Below are 14,424 nucleotides of genomic sequence, written 5' to 3' on the forward strand. Positions count from 1 at the left end.
TACGATTGAGTAAAGCAGTAGAGCATTGTCTTTGTCGTGGTAAAACGATCAAAGCACAGCGTTGAGTAGGATTCGAACGGAGGATGAAAGAAAGGCCAGGTTGGTGGAGGTTCAGGGGTAGATCCGCAACGAACGTTCAGCCCTTCGTCCTACGACATCAATAAGCTGGAGAAAAGTATGGCTTAGGCGATTATAGTTTTCGTTTTGCATGTTAGTTTTTGTTTGTTTCGGACTTGGTTTGCGACGGTATTGTCGCAGACCTCGGTCGATTTTTGTTGTTACGGTTTTAGTTTGGTTGAGTTGTCCCTTAAATTGAAGTGGTTGTTATTATGGTTTTTTGAATGATGTTCGTTTTGCAAATTGTGTTGCCTGAATGTTGTAATATGTTGTGTGTTGTCTTGTTGTTAAGTGTTGTAGTTTTGAACATGCATTGTTTTTGTGTGACCAGTTGTATTGCAGTATATGTGGTAGTTTGCAAGGTCCGGATTATCGTAAGTATATGACACCTTGAAAGAGTAAATTAGGTATTTGCTGAAAGTAGAATTATGTTTAGAATGACATCCAAAGAAGAAGGCTGAAGTGGTCAAGTATAAGTGTACATCCATAAGAAAAATGAAATATTAAATTGACTGTGACAAAGTTGACCCTTCGTTGGTTGTCTAATAACAAAGTTGACCCTTTGAAGGAAATGAAGAAACAAAAATAGCATTTCTTTGATATTATGTTTTGGTAGAAGATGTGTAAGGTTTGATGATGTTATTTTTTGAGTTTTACATGCCTAAACATGATGTGGAAAATATTAAAGATAAAGATCATAACAGAGGATCTGTGTGATTATAGCCATAGAATAAGAAAATACATGTTTCGTTACTGTGGCATTTGTGTGCCAGGTTCGTAGTCCAGTCAATGTGATGTTAAGTGCATTATGTAGTGTAGTTGAACAAAGACGTGTTAATGATAGAGAAATTACGGTGTTTGAAATGCATGAAGTAGGTGATGTATGTATTTGATATATTTTAAAATGTGTTCGGGTGTAGGATTTGGATGATATAATGTCAGAGTTGGAAAGTAGTCAAAATTTTTCTAGCTTCGTGAATGGTGATGGTGACAATGATGTTACTGAAGTGTATGAAAATGATGAAGACAACCAACATGACGTCGGACTAGAAGATGAGGAGGAGGTGGATTCGAAGGTACAGAATGACGATGATGGAGGTTAAGATAATTTTTGGATTCCAGGTTTGTTGAAAGAGGAATGTATAAGTATTGATAGTATGGTAGATATTAGACAATTTGACATGGAACAAATTAGCGATGATGTTGTCCCCAGGTTGAATTTTGGTGATTTGGAGTTAGCGTATGAGTTCTATTGTTGGTATGCTAAAATTAGTGGTTTTTCTGTAAGGAAGAGTCATATTGTTAGAAACACATGTATGGAAACACTGCAACAAACATTTGTTTGTTCATGTGCTGGTTATAGGAGAGTTTCAACATCAGATAGAAGGATACAACGAGAAAAAAAAGAAAGCAGGTGTGGTTGTGAAGCAATGTTTCGTGTTCATGTGCATTTTCGTACGGGACGATGATATGTGACATGTTGGAATTTTGACCACAATCATTTATTATTGGACCTAGAATTGTCATGCTTGTTGCTAGGACATAGGAAGATGTCCGCATCTGATATTATGCAAGTTGAAAACTATAGAAAAGTTGGCATTAGACCTCCGCACATGTATGCAACATTTACCAATCAATGTGGTGGATATGACAAGGTCGGGTTTATCAGGAAAAATATGTACAATGAAGTAGGGCGCATGAGGAAGCAACATACTTCAGATGCAAGGGGTGCATTGAAATATTTATATGATTTACGCAAGAAAGATCCAATGATGTATGTTTCCTACACCGTGGATGGAGGGTCAAAGACTACAACGGTTGTTTTGGTGTGATACTGAGAGCCAATTGCTTTATGAGGTATTTGGTGACGTTCTGGCATTTGATGCCACTTATAAGAAAAATAAGTATTTGTGCCCTTTTGTTGTTTTCTCTGGTATGAACCACCATAATCAAACAATAGTTTTTGCTCCTGCTATTGTCACTGATGAGACGGAAGAAACATATGTTTGGTTGTTAGAACAATTGTTGGTAGCAATTAAAGGAAAAGATCCCTGTTCAATAATAGCTGATGGCGATTTGGCTATGAGAAATGCTATAAGAAGAGTCATGCCAGGTGTTTTTCACAGATTGTGTGCATGGCACTTATTGCGTAATGCATTGAGCCATGTTCGAGATAAACAAGTTTTGAAATGGTTGAAGAACCTAATGCTTGGTGATTTTGAAGTGGTCAAATTCGAAGAAAAGTGGAATAAGATGGTTGCTACGTTTGAATTGGAAGACAATACTTGGATTGCTGAACTGTATGAAAAAAGGATGAAGTGGTCTCCCGCCCATTTGAGGGGTTATTTTTTTGCGGGCATACGGATAACATCTCATTGTGAAGCCTTCCATGCACATGTTGCAAAATATGTTCATTCATGCACTAATTTAACCGATTTTGTAGAACAATTTCAAAGGTGCCTGCCATATTTTCGATATAGAGTGGTTGTGGCAGATTATTCGTCAACATACGGGAATGAAGTTTTGCAAACAAATCTTCGATCTCTTGAGCGGTCTGGTGATGATTTGCTTACTAAGGAGATGTTTAAACTTTTTTAGTCGTATCTATCTAGGACTATTAAGCTAAGAGTCATTGATTGTAAAGAGATGGTGACGTTTTCAGTTTATTGGGTTGTGAAGTACTGTAGTGGAAGTGTTTGGCGTGTGTCGTATTGCCCATCGATGGTTGACTTTACATGTAGTTGTATGAGAATGCATTCCATTGGTCTTCCTTGCGATCACATATTGGCTGTGTTGGTTTCTTTAAATTTTATGGAGTTGCCAAGTAGTTTGGTTTTGAATAGGTGGTCCAAAGTTGCGACAGAAAATATCAAAGACAAATATCCCGATTCGGCAATCTATTGGGATTCCCAATTGATGGCCAGGTATGCCACTTTGGTTGAAGTTTCTAGACAATTTTGTGTAGCTGCATACCGTGATGAAGAGGAGTATGACAAAATGTTGCATTTCCTATCCAATGAGGCTAGAAGGCTTAAGTCGAAGTGAAACAGCGAACATTGTGTTGATGATAATGATGAGCAACAACAACATGGTGATGATTTTGATGGTATTTTAGACCCTGTTGTGGTTCGAAGTAAAGGATGCGGACAGGTCGGAATGGATGACTCTAGCAGACAAAGGAGAATCCAAAAGTGTGGGCAATGTGGTTTAATTGGCCACAATAAGCGTTCTTGCACCAACCATACTCGAAATGGAAATGCTTCTTTTGGTGCTTCATCCAGTGAACAAACTAACAGTATGTTGCAACCTACACATGAAAATAACAATGAAGTGGTAATGAAGCAGTTGTTTGGCACAATTTGTTTTTCAATTTTTATGTTATGCAGTTAATGATTAGAATTTATTTTTTTTGTTAATGTTGGAGTTCATGCAGCAGCCGCAAACATTTGTTGCTGGTAGTAGCCGTCTCGGTCCCTAATTATATTTATGTTGTGTTGCAGAAGTTGATCGGTAATGAGTTCATGTTTGCATCAGTTTATAATTGTATGTAGTATTGTCATATAAATGGCCTAACATTGTTGTTGTAATACATGGTGGTGGATTTTGTTTTGCAGGATTATCGACTTGAAAGTAACTTGTGCAAGCATTAACCAATTATATTGAATGTTGATACCGCATGACGTTGTATGTCATCCATTTTTTTTACTGAAAGAGCAGGTTATAGTTGGTGGTTCGTTTTTATTTTTGTGAAAGTTGGTGAACGAAGTGTGGATTATAATTTGATTTATTAAATAAGCGTCATCATTGATCCACTTGGTAACCAAATTATGTTTATGACAGATTTCGTTTATAGTTTTTGCATTGTACACCAAATTTTTTATTATTATTCACGACGTCTTTTGAAGGGTACAAGACATATATTAGAAGGAATTTTTTGAATATTATTGGTGACGTCAATTTAAGGGTACGAAGACATATATTACCAGCAATTTTTTTCTATTATTGTTGGTGACGTGAACTTAAGGCCACAACACATCTATTACCAATTGTGATCGTCGGTACATGTAGGTGAATAAATTATAAACTTCAAACACTGGAAAAATGGTAAATGTCGAACATCATAATTAAATATAGGAGTGTTTATTTGTTAATATTTGTCAGTACACATAGTTTGTGTGTTTAAAAATAAAATGATAAGATGGTTTTTTAGGAACATAATAAGATGTTACGTTTTCAGAGAAAAGCGAACATTTGCAGAAATTTTAAAAAAAGTGTAATATTAACTAAAATAAACATTAAGAATTGAAGAATAAAAAAACTATGAATAAAAATACTATTTATATAACAATTGAATTAAAAAAGTAAATAATTTTAATGGCTTTAAGGAAAAACCGACAGAGAATATAAACCTTAATGAAAAATAAAAACAAATATGACTGGGTGTGGACTACGATTCTCCCAGTGTCCGGTAATAGGTAAAGGAGAAGGTGTTCCATACATGAAAATTCGGAATATGCAATTGTCATTAACCTATAATGAATTTATGAGTAAAAATGATATGGTAATGCAGGAATACAAATGATATGGTAATGCAATAACTAATATAACTGGAGTAACAAATAAAAACCGAAAGACAAATTGTTTGTTACCCGAAGGTAGTTAAATAACAACAGTAATATAATAAGTAAAATAAGGAAAAGAAAACTAATATAACAAACTTCAGTTAGAGTCGACGTCATCCCATATTAGTTGCTTCCTAAACAGTACCTCTCATTCATGTTGGTTGAATCTGTAGTAGAAGACAACCTCATCTCCGGACATTAAATCGTTGTCCGATAAGTATTGGTACCATGGGTCAGCAACACAAGGGACGCCGTTTTGCATGTTAATCTTCCATAGGCAACGTCTGCCAGGACTCCGTTGCATATTCATGTATCGTTTATATTTATTTTTTGCAACTAAATATTTGAAAGCCTCCGGTGGCAGCACCTGCATTACAACGAAGACACTGGTTAATGTTGTGAAAGTCAAATGAAAATACAATAAAGGTCTATTATTATATTAACAAAGGTCTACCAATGGATAATTCTGTTGCATGATATCTTCATTAACATCGACGGTAAAAACATGCCTTCTAGTTGTTGCTGCTGACCTTGTAGATGGTTGTCTATAGTGAGGAGTGCTGAAGAACACATGGAAAGTTGTATTTTTGTTGGGTGCAACAAAGTTGATGACCACAGTTTCATAAATGTTCATCTGTCTTTTGAATTCTTTGATGCCATCGGCAAAATACATTTTGTTTTCATATCTTCGAACCCTTATAAAAAAATGGTTGTCTCCGTTAACATCAAAGACGACATAAGTTGGGTATTTGGGGTATCGATTAATGTGGTAGTTTAATGGAATCTGAATGTAGTTCTGCAAGAAAACAAGTTAATAAATATAAGACATTTTGGGATTAACATAAAGACAAAAATGTTGGGGTATAGGAATACTGACTTTGTCAACATCCAATGTTGCCTGAAATCGGTCGACTTTGGTACATCCCATAAAATTCTTGTGGCCCTATATAACAATAAATGGCAGCAAAGTTATAGCAATTTCAAACATAAATATGGAAGTTGTCAGAACATGTATATATAACAATAACATTGAATGGACGTCTAGCAACTTATAACATGTATATATCATCATTTGTGTAGTGGACACATACATATAACAGACCAAACACAAAGTTTAAAAAACAGAAACAAACTTATGTAATTGAAAGGACATCAATGTGGAAAGTAGAACATAACACACAGTTAACAGAAACACTAGATAAACGATGGTTTACATAACGCAAGTGACCAAATCGGAAGAGAAGCTGAAACAAACTTATGTAATTGAAACGACATGAATGTCGAAAGTAGAACAAAATAACGTAGTTAACAGAACCACTACAGAAACCAGGGTTTACAGAAAGCAGGGTGTACATAACACAACTCAGAAAATCGGAACAAAAGCAGAAACAAACTTATGTAATTGAAACGACATGAATGTGGAAAGTTGAACAAAATAACGTAGTTAACATAACCACTACATAAACCAGCGTTTACAGAAAGCAGGGTGTACATAACGCAAGTCAGAAAATCAGAACAAAAACAGAAACAAACCTATGTAATTGAAATGACATGAATTTGGAAAGTAGAACAAAATAACGTAGTTAACACAACCACTACAGAAACCAGGGTTTACATATCGCAAGTCACAAAATCGGAATAAAAAGTGAAAGAAACTTATGTGATTGAAAGGAGACAAAAGTGGAAAGTAGAAAAAAATTACATCCTTAACAGAACCACTACAGAAACGAGGGTTTACATAACGGAAGTCATAAAATCGGAAGAGGATGATAAATGTTGATGGTGACACGTACAGCACAGAAGCAGAAATTCAAGTTCAATTAAGAAACAATAATGAACATACACATACATTAAGCAAAATATGGATGATGGAAACGTAGTCAAAACTTACAAAAAAGGAGGACGACGATGAAGGGAAACTCATTCTGATTGGCGGTCCTTTTAGTTAGTATACGCGGACAGACAAAATACAAAATTTGTGATTGGAAACTGGTTTTTATAATGTAAACCCGTTAAAATGTAACTTTCGTGGAGTTATACGGGTTCAGGTATTGGAAACTGTTCGTATTCCATGCATACTCGAAAATTTCGATAATGAAGTGATGCCTGCTAGACTTGGAATGACGAATAATTTAAAATAAGTATGTGTTACTTAATACTCATTAAGTTAACATTTGTAAGTATTTCAGAATGTCATATTAATTGTAGTATGTATAATAATACAATTTAAATAAATTGTGTTATTGTGTTCAATTTAAATAAATTGTGTATTGTAATAATATTGATAATAACCTAATTATGTTATTTTCAATGTGTGCAGGGCAATTAAAAGTTGCATTCGTCAACGTCAGACCACTACTCAATAGTCATGATTATATCTACTCTACCGACTACAATGTAGTACTTCTACATTTTGTATTTTACATTTAATAGTAATAAGTTCACCATTGAAGGTAACCTGTCACAGTATGCTCATTAAATGGATGGTTATATGTATGGTATGAAATAGTAACGTGGAATGTACCTGAATCCGCATGAATTTGAATGATATGTAGTGAAGTTAATTTTTATATTTATCGGCATTACGACGTCAGCATTCTTGTAGTCTTACAGGTTTGAACCTGCAAGTCATTGTAAATGTTATTTTTAAATACGACTTTTGCATGCATATAACAGACAAATTAACAATAGAAGATATGAACATATAAATTTATAAATTAACCATAAACCATAAACATATTTCCGTTAATGACGACAAAAATAAAGCCAATAAGTCATCAAAGATTGTCTTGTACCCGAAGGTTAGCAAGACTAGGCACAAAATTATAAGTACATCATTCAAAGCTTCACAAAATAAAATTAGCAAAACATATTGGACTATCAAGTGTGGACTGCAACATTCAAGTAGAGTCGTTGTCTTCATCCTATACGGGCTCCTTCCTCAAGATGATCTCCCACACATGTTGGTTAGGCCGGTAATAAAACACGACCTCATCTCCACCCATCAAGTGATTCTCCATTAAGAATCCGTGCCAAGGGTCATCCACATATTGTATAGCATTATGCATGGAGATGCTCCATATGCCACGAACGCCAATCCTATGTTGCATTGTCATACATCGTGTTGAAGCATCAACAAAATCGAGAGCAGCGGTAGGCAAGAACTAGATGACAATAAAGGAAGTGAAATTTGTTAGTATTGTTAATAATAAACAAGGACGACTTCATCATATGCATAATGTCTCACCAATGGTGTAGGTTTGGAGATGATAGCATTTACATCCACAGTAAACACATAAGTCCTACTGGTTGTGGGAGGCCTTCCACATGATTGCCTATGCAGTGGTGACCATTTTTTCTAAGCTTTATGACGTGCCACTCTTTGTTGTATTCGATCTGCACATAACCAGGGTAATCTAGAGCCCATTGCTTATGGTAAGCTCTGAGGACCTCAATGTAGTTATGCAATGTTACATTTCATTTGCCAATTGTAATTTCGATCATTTATTAAGATGGTTAAAATTTGCCTCGACAATGTTTTCAGAAAAATGTTTGACATACTTACCCTATGAACATGAAATACTGCCTGAAATGAGTATACGATTGTGCATGGCAACAAATGAGGAGGGGAGTGAAATCCAAAGTTGGCGTAACTAGTAACTGCGGCAAATGGTGTATTTAAAATGAATATCATCACGACAACTTAGACGAACATGAAGCACGAAACTATATTCAACATTCACATCTATGAAGCAAAAGACGAAGAAGCAAAATGTCAAACGACTTACGGGACTGGACGCGGTGGAGGCCTCGCTCGTCATGATGTGTTATGGCTGGCGTGTGGTTCTGGGCAATAGTAGTTAAAAGAAAACAAAGGTTAAAGGTGGTCCGTGCCACAAAAACCTGGAAAGATGGAACCGTAATTCCGAATAATACAGATCTGCAAATGAATAAATGAACTAATGTCATAACGCAAAGAAGAAAACAACGATAAAAATTGCAACAAAAACACAAAACATATGTATGTATTTGTGTTTCGATAAGGGTTGCAAAAATGAGGTGGCAAAAGGTGTAGAACAACATCAGGAAGCAACAAATAACTGAACCCTAATTCTGAATAATAGACATTTGCAAACAATAATGCACAACTGCAACGGTATTGAAACCGACAAACACATGGAACCATACATTTCATGCCTGGAAAAAGTAAGCTCAAAATGCAAACAAAAATGAGGTGGCAAAACGTCCAGAAAATGATGAACAACCAACAAATAACGAAGAGGAGATACAAAGACAAACAAAATATTGGTTTATCGACACGGTATGGAGCTGCTGAAATGATATAAACCAATAAAAATGAACCATTGGACACATTCGATGCAAACAGACGAAAATATATGTGTATCCATTAGTGTTTCGGAAACAGACGAAAAAAGGTGGGTATTGGACACCATAAAGACAGAAAAAACAACATACGAAGCATTCACAAAGAACGGGGAAAACGAAGTCAAGGCAAAATGAGGACACAAATGCAATGACAAAAACATTACGATACGAAAACATAGTGACGGACACGAACCTGTAATCACGTTATGGAATTTCCGATGAGGACGAAGATGAAATGGCTGAAACCTCGAGTTCGGCACAGGAGGCAGTTGGAAAAGGGGGAAAGTTGAAAAGCCAAAAAGCACAAACAAGCAAAATTCAAAAATCGATGACTGAGTTGAACATCACAATAAATGCCCTTCGAAAGCTAAACGCAGGGGGTCACTGTAGGGTCACATCAGTACAATACAAAATGAATAAATGAGCCATCAGCGACCTGCATCTGTACGACGTTGTGATGAGGGGTATTTTTGTCATTTGACAAACAGACAAGGGAACCAAACGTGTTTTTAGGTGATTCGTGATATGTGTGTAATTTTCGTATCTTGAATTCATAAGAAGGGTTTTAGGTGTTAACAAAAATGTTCACGTTTTTTTTTCTTTTATTTATTTATTATTTAATATAAGTTAAAATTTAATCGCAGTTAAATATTATATTATATAAAATTATATTTAATACATATTAAAAAAAATTATTTAATAAATTAAATTTAGAAAAAATATTTTATAATTTTTTTAAAGAGAAATATAAATATGAAGAAAAATATAAAAATTGGACAAAATTATAGTATAAATTTGTATTTATGTTAAATGTAATTTTGTAGTTAAATTTATGTTTTGTTTATTTTTTATGATGTTTTTAAAATGAAAAATTAAAAAAATTAGTTAGTAATATTAACATAAATTAAAAAAAAAACCATGAAGAAGTTATTGATACATCTGTCTTACAAAGTAGACAAAATTTCAAATTGTACTAACTGAGATGATAGTAGATAATACTGCAACATATTAAAAATTTCAACTACAACACAAATATAATAAAACTAATGATGATCTGGAATATATTCTGCAGGATACATGTCCATTACATGTCAGTTTTGCAGGTGACACATCTAAATTTTAGGCACGTTTGCAAAACTGACTTGAGATGAACAACTCATAATCTCTTTTTTCACTCTGAAATTATAATGGACGTCTGGTACATCAGTTACCAGGGAAAAAGAAACATTGGATTCCAATACACATCAACGTGACAAAATACTCATACAACTATAAATAACACAACACACACAATACAAACGCACAATCTCACACAACATACTCTCAAACCAAATTCAATCTTATTAGTATGTCATCTTTGGGAGAAACAAGTAGTCAGACCATTGCTAACTCCAGATTAGCCTTCATTTTTCCAAATGGATCAATTACTCACAACCAAACTGGTGTTTATTTTCAAAGTCTCACTCGAACACCAATGCGACTTCTTGACGATTGTTCTTTTGATACACTCAAGCGTAGAATGCACAACACCCTTCAACTAACCAACAATCAATTAGTGGATGAAGTCTATTACCGACAACCATTCATAGATGCAGGTCAACAATATTTTTTTACATCTCTACAATTGAAAACTGATGATGATGATATTTACACAATGTTAATGTGTAATGAGCAATACTCGTGTGTTGGCCCTATAAAATTATTATGTACCAATATTAGAACACCGGATGCTATACTCAACCTGCTTCAATCAACTATCACTCCTACACCGGATGCACTTATGTATTACAATTGGAACTGGAACATACCATGAAGAGGTGAGTTTTTGGGTTACTCCTTTACTGGAACTAATCCAATAAGATTTGTCATTCCTTCGGGATGTAGTATGGAGAAACTCAAGGATTTAATCAAGCAAGTTGCACCTATAGGGGTTCCCCCTAATGGAATTCACGAATCACAATTGGTTAGACGATTGTTCTTTCGAAAACCAGGTCATGGTAAGTATTCAAAAAATTTAATTGAATATGAGATAACAAAATTGAAAAATGACAAAGACGTGGTAAAGATATTAGCACAATCCAACTATTGGAAACGATTATGCACAATAGAAATTTTGGCTATTTTTAGCAAACCAGTAATCCAAATAGAAGAAGACATGTATCCTGCACAATATATTCCAGATCATCATTAGTTTTATGATATTTGTGTTGTAGTTGTAATTTTTAATATGTTGTAGTATTGTCGACTATCATCTCAGTTACTATAATTTGAAATTTTGTCTACTTTGTAAGACACATGTATCAATTACTTTTTCACTGTGTTTTTTTTAATTTATGTTAATATTACTAACTATTTTTTTTTTAATTTTAAGAACATAATAATAAAATCAACAAAACATAAATTTAAGTAGAAAAATAACATAAATAAAAAATTATACTACAATTTTATCATATTTTTATATTTTTCTTTATATTTATATTTCTCTTCAAAAAAATTATAAAATAATATTTCAAAAATTAACGAGTAAAGGGTCGTCCCGTTTCAACTCGCATTCCTACTAACGAGCAAGTTAAAAAAAATGTGAACTTTGCCGACAACATTTTTATTGATGATGCAGTGTAATTAAATCTAATGACATAAATAAACTAATTATATTTAGTAAAATAATTAAATTTTAAATAAAAAATTTAGACTAAAATCAATATATTATTACAAAAAATTCTAATTTTAAAACAAATATTGAACCAAAAATATCTTAAATAAATTAAATAATATAACAAAAATAATTAAATTTAATAATATCATTTTTAATAAAAAAAATTATAAAATAATCCTTCAAAAATTAATTTAATAAATATTTAATTTTAAAAATATTTTAATTTAAAAATAAAAGCAAAAGAACACGACGGGAAGTCGGGGTGGCCAAACCCGACTCCCATAAAAGAAGCAAAAGTAGTGCACTTTGAGAAATAATTCTCAAAGTAGTGTAGTTTGAGAATTTTGATGAGAGAGAGAATGTAGAACGGTAAAAAAACCTGAAAACAAATATTTAACCAAATGATATTATATAAATTTTTTTATTATATATTAAAATTATATATTTATTAAATTAATTTTTGAAGGATTATTTTATAATTTTTATTAAAAAATGATATTATTAAATTTAATTATTTTGTTATATTATTTAATTTATTTAACATGTTTACACAATGTTAATGTGCAATGAGCAATACTCGTGTGTTGGCCCTATAGAATTATTATGTACCATTATTAGAAGATCGGATGCTATACTCAACCTGCTTCAATCAACCATCACTCCTACTCATGATGCAATTATGTATTACAACGGGAAGTGAAACATACCACGTCAAGGTGAGTTTTTGGGTTACTCCTTTACTTGAACTAATCCAATAAGATTTGACATTCCTTCAGGATGTGACATGGAGAAACTGAACGATTTAATCAAGCAAGTTGCACCTATAGGGGTTCCCCCTAATGGAATTCACAGATCATAATTTGTTAGACGATTGTTCTTTCGACAACCAAGTCATTCTAAGTATTCCGAAAATTTGATTGAATATGAGATAATAGAATTGAAAAATGATGAAGACGTGCTAAAGGTGTTAGCACAATCCAACTATTGGAAACGATTATGCACAATAGAAATTTTGGCTATTTTTAGCAAACCAATAATCCAAATAGAAGAAGACATGTATTTTGCACAACATTTCAGATCCTCATTAGTTTTGTTATGTTTGCGTTGTAATTGTAATTTTTAATATGTTTCATTATTGTCGAGTATCATTTTAGTCACTGTAATTTGAGTATTTTTGATGTGCCATCATTTTCTTCTATTTTCTAAACCCTTTTTTCACCATTTTCATTACTGATTGGTCTTAATTGCCAATTAATCAGGCAGTTTTATTATTTGGGCTCATTTAGCTAATTTGATGTTTTTAATCTAATTTCAGGAATTAATGAAACATTGGGCTTAATCCGGATTTTGGTTATGGACTTGAAGAGGGCAAATAAAGCAGCGCTTACCTTAGTTAATTTCTAATTAGGAAATTTCACAATTTTATTTTATTTTGTTCAGTGTTTATTTCATTTTGGGCCAGAGTATTGTAATAGAGCCCAGTGACTTTGAGTGACTCTTTTTAAATAGCAGCCTTGGGATTCGTGCAAGGCATTCTGTTATGCTATTCATTATTCAGAGCTTTTGTTTTAGGGTTTTACGTTTTCTGCTTTGATGCTACTGTTCACGTAATGCAATTTTACGTTTTCTGCTTCTAATTACAGTTTCGTTCTTGCTTCTTCTTCTACTCTCATTTACGTTTCTGTTTCATTTACATTTTTGTTCATTTATGTTCTGTTCATTTACGTTTCTGTTTCATGTTTCATTTGCATTTTCTGTTTGAATCCATGGAAGGCTAGATTTTCTGGTGTTGTTTCCTTTTGAGGACGAAGCCCAACTCTCTTTGAGGTTTCGCTTGTAATGTGGTTTCCTGGCAGTTTCCCTTCACTAGTTATCCCAATTTCGTGAATATTAATCAGTGCACGCTTCGTGTTCGATTAATTGCCTCTGAGCCTAACTTGCGTTCATGCTTAATGGACGAAGGGCTAACTGGTGTATGTGGTGCCTAATCACGTATTGAAAACCCTAAGTTGATTTTCGCTTAGTAAATTGAAATAGGGTTGGATTAAGTGGTTGACTGTTAGGGACGAATTCTCCATAACCCAGGATAAGAGAATGGCTTCTGAATCAGAGGAAACAACTAGTTTTTAATATTAGTAGTTTCGTATTCCAGTTTACTTGTTCTGCTCTTTAATTACCAAACAACCAACCCCCCCCCAATCGTTACTGTTACTGCAAGTATATTATGAACATTTGGTTTGTCACTGCTTGTTGGGAAACGACCTAGGATCACTTCCTAGTTACTGCATTTTCATGTTTATTTGATTCGGGTACGGCCTCGATCAAATTTGGCGCCGTTGTCAGGGAGCAGTGTCCAAAGGTTCATAATAGCTAGCTAGTGTTGTGTGTTTAATCCTTTCGTGTTTTATGTTTAATTGTTAGTATTGTGTTAGTATGTGTGTTAGTGTTGTTTAGTGTCCTGGTATTTTGTTTAATGTGTGTTCTATTTCAGTTTTCCCATTAAGCGTTTCCCCTGTTTCAGTTTTGGGTGTTTTGCTGTGAATAGTGTTTTGCGACGGACTTAGCGACCATTTCTGCTTGCGGCAAACCAGAGTAGTAGTAGAAATCCCTTAGCGACCACCCATGCTGAATTATTTGTGATTT

The sequence above is a fragment of the Glycine max genome, chromosome 3 (genome assembly GCF_000004515.6).
Source record: "Glycine max cultivar Williams 82 chromosome 3, Glycine_max_v4.0, whole genome shotgun sequence".
NCBI classification, from domain to species: domain Eukaryota; kingdom Viridiplantae; phylum Streptophyta; class Magnoliopsida; order Fabales; family Fabaceae; genus Glycine; species Glycine max.